Here is a 6,165-nt window from a genome sequence, read left to right as displayed (position 1 = left end):
TGCGCCCTTCCCGCTGTCCCCCGACTTGTTTAGAAGGCTGGCGGGGGGGGGATAAGCCTGCTCCTCCCCGTCGCCAGCCCCGCAAACTCGGGGGACAGCGGGAGAGGCGCAGCGCGCCATCCCGCTGTCTCCCGACATGGTTTGGAGGCTGGCGGAGGGCTTCCTCCTCCCCCAGCCCCGCAAGCTCCCAGAGCGATGCCAAAGCTGTGCGCAGCTTTGGCATGGCTCTGGGTCCCGTTCTGGGGGAGGGGAAAGCTCGGGCTTCCCCCGCCCCAGCCCCACGCCTGGCGGGGGGGGGGGAATAATCCCCCCCCTTTATTTCCCCCCCCCAATCTAGGTGCGTCCTATGGACCGGTGCGTCCTATAGTGCGAAAAATACGGTATTAGAACAAAGTCTCAATAAAGGAAGACACTGAAAATAGTTATATGTAATCACATGATATATTATGAGGAGGGCTGATCTGAAGAGTCAAATGATTTTGGTTGGTTGATTATTGTGACATTGGATTGCAACTATTAAGATTGCTGTGATTCTGTGATTGGTTAATAGGAATGACATGTGCAATTTGGAAGTGTATTTTTTTAAAAAACATTGTTTTGGATGTGGTTCTTTGCATGCACATTTGTATTTCAATAAACGCCTATCTTTTCACTTGGAGACTGCATCCTTTTCTTTTGGGTTTTTATGCGTGGGTAATCTCTTTTTGAATTTCTCCTACATATATATTTGAAATGACTGGATTTTAAAAATAAACAAATCTGAATGTGATTTATAATGAGACTGAAACACTAACATTATTGGTAGAAACAACTCTTTAAAACAATCAAAAAATGAATCAGAATAAATGTTTTAAGCAGAATATTTTCTTACCCTGAAGTTCAGTTTACAGAGACAGGCAGGGTCTTCAACTTGCAGTGTCCTCTGCAGAGGGGGGAGTCATCCCTCCTAACGCCTTAAACAGGTGTCTGTATGCCAGCCACATCACCAGAGGAGTCCTGGAAAGACAGGACACTCGTACACAAAGCAGGTGGCTAAACAGCATGCCAAAGGTAGGACCCCATAAGTTCCTCCCCAGGTCAATGTATAAACCAACAGCCGCCTCCACTGGGGGCAACAAATGCTGCAATGCACTGAAGCAGAGGAAGATAGAGGAGGGTGGAATGTCGTCCCCCCATCTGTAAACTGAAATTCATGGGAAGAAAAAATGTATGTTTCTACTAGACAGAGGGGGGGCGCCATTCCTGATAGGGATCTACCAGAGCAGTATCCCGGATTCGGGAGGGCTTCCTCTGCCTCCATATCCCTGTGGAACTCCTCTCTGCAGCATCCAAAGAAGTTTGTACCTACAGGACCGCCTCTCCCGGTCTGCCCCACAGAGGACCTTAAGGTCCATAAACAACAACACCCTAGTGGTCCCAGGCCCTAAGGAAGTTAGATTGGCTTCAATCAGAGCCAGGGCCTTTTCAACTCTGGCTCCGGCCTGGTGGAACGCTCTGCCTCATGAGACCAGGGCCCTGCAGGATCTGATTTATTTCCACGGGGCCTGTCAGACAGAGTTGTTCTGCCTGGCCTTTGGCTTGGAGCCAATTTGATTCCCTCCCTCCCTCTCTTTCTTTTTTTCCTTTTCTTTCTCCTCCTGTGATGAGGCTACATTTTAATATTTTAATGTTTCAATATTTTAATGTTGTATTTTAATCTTGTTTTTAAGTTGTATTCATTCAACTTGTTTTTATTGTTGCTTGTTAGCCGCCCTGAGTCTTGCCTTGGCTGGGGAGGGTGGGGTATAAATACAAATTATTATTATTATTATTATTATTATTATTATTATTATTATTGGAAAACCTTCCTTAGGGGGAAGCGGGCCAAACTGATGCAGAAAAATTCAATCTCGTATTTTATTTAACAAAAACGAGTCAAATGATTATTATTTTTTGCTTTATGCATGGCATAACTAATCAATATTATAATAGCAATCAAAAGAACAATTAGAAGATAATGAGAATATGACGACTTGAGTAAAAAATGGGTTTTGTATCTTAGCCTGTTTTGGGGGCAAGTGAGGGCCGTCTACAAAAGGGCTCCTGGTGTAGCCTTATGAGGCTTTGCCCTCGGGTGGGAAAAAATATTGCGCCCGGGAAAGGGAGTGGGAGTCAAACAGACACTCAAGGAATAGTTTCGGAGAAAAAGCTTTATTTCTACCATCCACGAACTGGTAGAAGGAGCAAGTGTGATAGTTCACAAACAAGCACAAGTTCACAGCCATTTGCACAGAGCATATATTCCCCTCCCAGTTCCCTCCCCTTTCTCCTCCTCTTCAGGAGTCCTGCCTCGAGTTCCCCTGAGCATGAACAGAAAGCTCCTGTCTTGGGACTCTACCCAGGAAAGGGGGGGTGAGAAGCCAAAGGGGGGTGGGTCGAGGAGCCTTCTGGTTCAGCATGTCCAAGATGTTGCAACTGAATGAGATAAGATTCAGTTCTCAGGCCTGCTCTGACACAGTCTATTCATTAGCCTTTCTGAAGCTCTCTTGTACTGATAAAAGTAACGGTTTGCCCTTGCACAGCATCTTGTGAGAAAACAGAGGAAAACTTTAGCTGTGGATTTTTTTTAGAAGAGAGAAAAGGAATTTTGGACAGTTTTGAGGCCTGGGGTGATTATTGAGGGGGGGTGACTTCGGGCCCTCGGTGGGGTCCCCTGTCCTCACCTCCTTCACTGGGACCCTGAGGGGCCAGAAAGGGAGTCTCCAGCCTTGTCTGGGAAGAGCCCCCCTTTACCCTAGGCCGGCAGGTGGAGCCCTTCTGCTTGCGCTGACTCTTGGGGTGACGAAGGAAGCTGGTCTGGGGGTCAAACTCCCCTGAGGGAACCCTCCACCTCTGGGGAGATAAAGCCCTTCTCCTTATTCTTCTTCTTGGGCCTCCCTCCTCGCTGCCTGTCCTGGCGCAGAACCTGTGCCTGGCGTCTCCTAATGGAGAGGCCTCCTCCTCTGTGGGGCCAACATGGCGGGGAGAGAGGCTGCCCTGTGGAGGCCAAGCCATCATGGCAGGAAGGCGGCTGAGGACCAAAGCTCCGCCCTCCTTCATCTGGGAGGAGAGACCCCGAGAGCAGGGACCCCCGAGGCCCACAGGGGAGCCATGGCATCTCTGGGAGCCACTGGGGCCTCTGGAAGAAACAAAATGGCGTTCCCGCCTTTTTCCGAAAAGGGCGGGAAATGGCGTCTCCTGGCCCTGTCGCCTCCTGGGCTCCTCTTGGGCCTGCCTGGCCTTGGGGGGGGGGGAGGAATCCAGCTGGCGCCAAACAATGGGTGGGGGGAGAGAGAAATATGGAGAGAAGGCAGGAGAAACGAAGGAGGAGCTGGGAGGGGGAGCAGCCAAGAGGGGAACTCAGGGGGAAAACTCCCTCAGGAAACAGGGCAAAGGAGAGGACGAGGGAAAATCCTCACAAAACTGGCCCTCCAGCAAGCATTTCTCTCTCTCTCTCTCTCTCTCTCTCTCTCTCTCTCTCTCTCTCACACACACACACACACACACACACACACAGACAAAGACCCAGCCATCCCTGCCTCCCTTCCCTCTGGAAATGACTTTGCAAGTGGAAGGCCCTGCCTCCTTCAGGAGGGGAGTCCAGCAATGGCTTCCCCCTCCATCTGGCAAACATTTCCATCCTCCAAGAAATTCTTTCTTTCTCATGGCATCTCAGCATATTCTTCCGCCATCTTCATAAGCCTTTCCCCCCTTTCGTTTGGGCAAGGGCTCCTTTCCATTTTTGCACATGGACCCTCATGGAGAAAGGCTGGCTCCTGCCCCTCTCTCTGGCCAGGGGCCCATGGGCTTTCAGGTGCCCCCACAGGGCCTGCGTCTCTGGAGAACAGAGGCCCAAACCTCACCAAGATGGCTCTCTGCCCTTCTCCCCCCTTTCCTTCCCCCAAACCCCTTGCCCTCCCCTGGAGCAGTTACCCTGCAATCTCCCAAATCTGCCCCCCCCCCCCGTCTCTGGTCACACCTGGGGCAAGAAGTCTTGCTGAGGACCTTCAATGGCTCTCCATGGGTCTCTGCTGTCCGCTTAACAGCCCTAGTTTGGCCAGGCTACCCACGAATCCCTTTGCATTTTATATTTCTCCCTCTCCAAAACACAAATAATCCCAATCCTAACATTTCTTAATTCCATGTTTCTCCAAAATCTTATATCCCTCTTCTTGCCGCCACCGCCATAGGATACATAAACAAATGAAACAATTCCTTCGGTTGCACCAAACATGCTTTTTTAAAATAAAGGATGGCCAAGATGGCCTGGGAGGCATTACTGGAACCTGGTGGGACTCAGGACAGAAAGGAGTTTTGGTGACTTTAAAGTCGCCCGTGCAGGTGGAAGTTCAAGAGGGGAAGCTTCAGCCTGGTCCAAAGTCCTGTTCTCACAACCCGATGCTCCAACCCACAAGCAGGGCCCGGGTGCAAGAGGACTTCCCCCTGGGGAGACTCCATCTCCTTCTACGTGGATTTGTACGATCCTCTTCTAAAGCCATCCCTGCCTCCTGCTCCAGCGAACTCCGCACGTTAGCTGCGTGAAGAAGCAGAATGATGCCAGCAGGAACTATACCAGTGGGACTCCTGCCTGTCACGCAGCTCTCAGCCAGCGGGGCATGCTGGCCATCCCTATTAATATGGGCCAGAGCTTTTCAAACTTTTCCTGTTGGCGACACACTTTTTGGACGTGCATCATTTTGCAACACATTCAGTTTTACAATAATAATAATAGTAATAATTTATTATTTGTACCCCGCCCACCTGGCTGGGTTTCTCCAGTCACTCTGGGCGGCTTCCAACAAGGATTAAAAATGAGCATTCACAGGACACACCTACGCACTGCAGCCCAACACACAGTTTGGAAAGCTCTGGTCTAGGGAAAGGTGCACTTTGATACTGGGATCGAAGGTGTTAAATCAGCAAGGGAGGGGAGGGAGAGGCTAAAGGAAGCCCCTCCCTGCTTGGGTGACGCAACCCCTTCCTGGAGACAGGAAACTGGGTTTCCAGACCCCCATTGTGCTCCTTCCTGCTCTGGGGGAGATGGCAGGAGTCCTGGGGGAGAGGGAGAGGCCAAATCCTGCTGTGGGGCGAAGGGGAAACACGGATGCAGAACACAACAGAATCTCTCTCCCCAGGGGAATATATTTTCGAAGCTGCAGCCAAAGGCTGGGCAATGGAGACTGGATTTCTCCTGTGTCCTCGCAACCAGAATCCTTGGCCTCAGTTCCTTTTGTAGATTTGCAAGAGGGGCCTCCCAAGGCTCATCTAGTCCAACCCCGTCTTAGCAGGCCATTTCTCCATTGTTAAGAGAAAGGGGCCAGGCTGGTGTTCCCCAGAAGTTGTGGACTACTGTATTTATTTATTAGATGTGTGTACTGCAACTCCCATCAGCCCTGGCCAGCCAGTGGGCATACTGTTCCACAACCGTTGGAGGGCACCAGGTTGGCAAACGCTGGATCTGCACATGACTGGGGTCTGCATGGACCCCAATGCACCCGCTTTGCGACTTTGATCGGTGCAATTGGCAGTGCTGCTGGTGCCACGTAAATCCATTTCTGCGTCTGTAAGAAAACGGAGCTTTGGAACTCCCTGCCTATTGACACCCAGGCAGGCTCCTTCACAGCTTTTGGCACCTGCTGAAAACATTATTGCTTGGCTGAGAGGCGTAGGATGTTGGCATATTCTTCCCATGTTTAAAATAGCTCTCAACAGCGTTCATCGTTGTATTTCTGAATTCCACATCTTCAGTTCAAGGGATGTGTCCACACCATTTGTGGAGTCACACACACAGGCAGCAGTCTCAGCTGTTTTGCCCAGCAATTTGCCCACCTCTCCAGCTTCCCTGCACGAGCCGGTTCCATGTTTTCCACCCGCCCTCTCCTAAAGTCAGAGGACCCATCCCTCTCAATACTGGGGCTCCACACTCAGAATCCAGTTCTGCAGTTTGGCATAATTCACACCAGCCCGATCCTCCTAGCGCTCCACCCCAGGCTTTCGCTGAAGCTGACCTCTTTTGCATCGCCTTCCCCTCTGGGCTCTGCACCTGCCACGCTCAGTCCGTGAAAGCCGGTTCCAGGTTTTCCTTCTGCTTCCAGCTCTCCCCTAGCCATTCCTGGGCAAACTCCAGTTCCGTGATTTGGGGCTGCT

The sequence above is a fragment of the Podarcis gaigeae genome (assembly GCF_964106915.1).
Source record: "Podarcis gaigeae genome assembly, chromosome: 2".
NCBI classification, from domain to species: Eukaryota; Metazoa; Chordata; class Lepidosauria; order Squamata; family Lacertidae; genus Podarcis; species Podarcis gaigeae.
Note: the sequence above shows the minus strand (reverse complement) of the source record.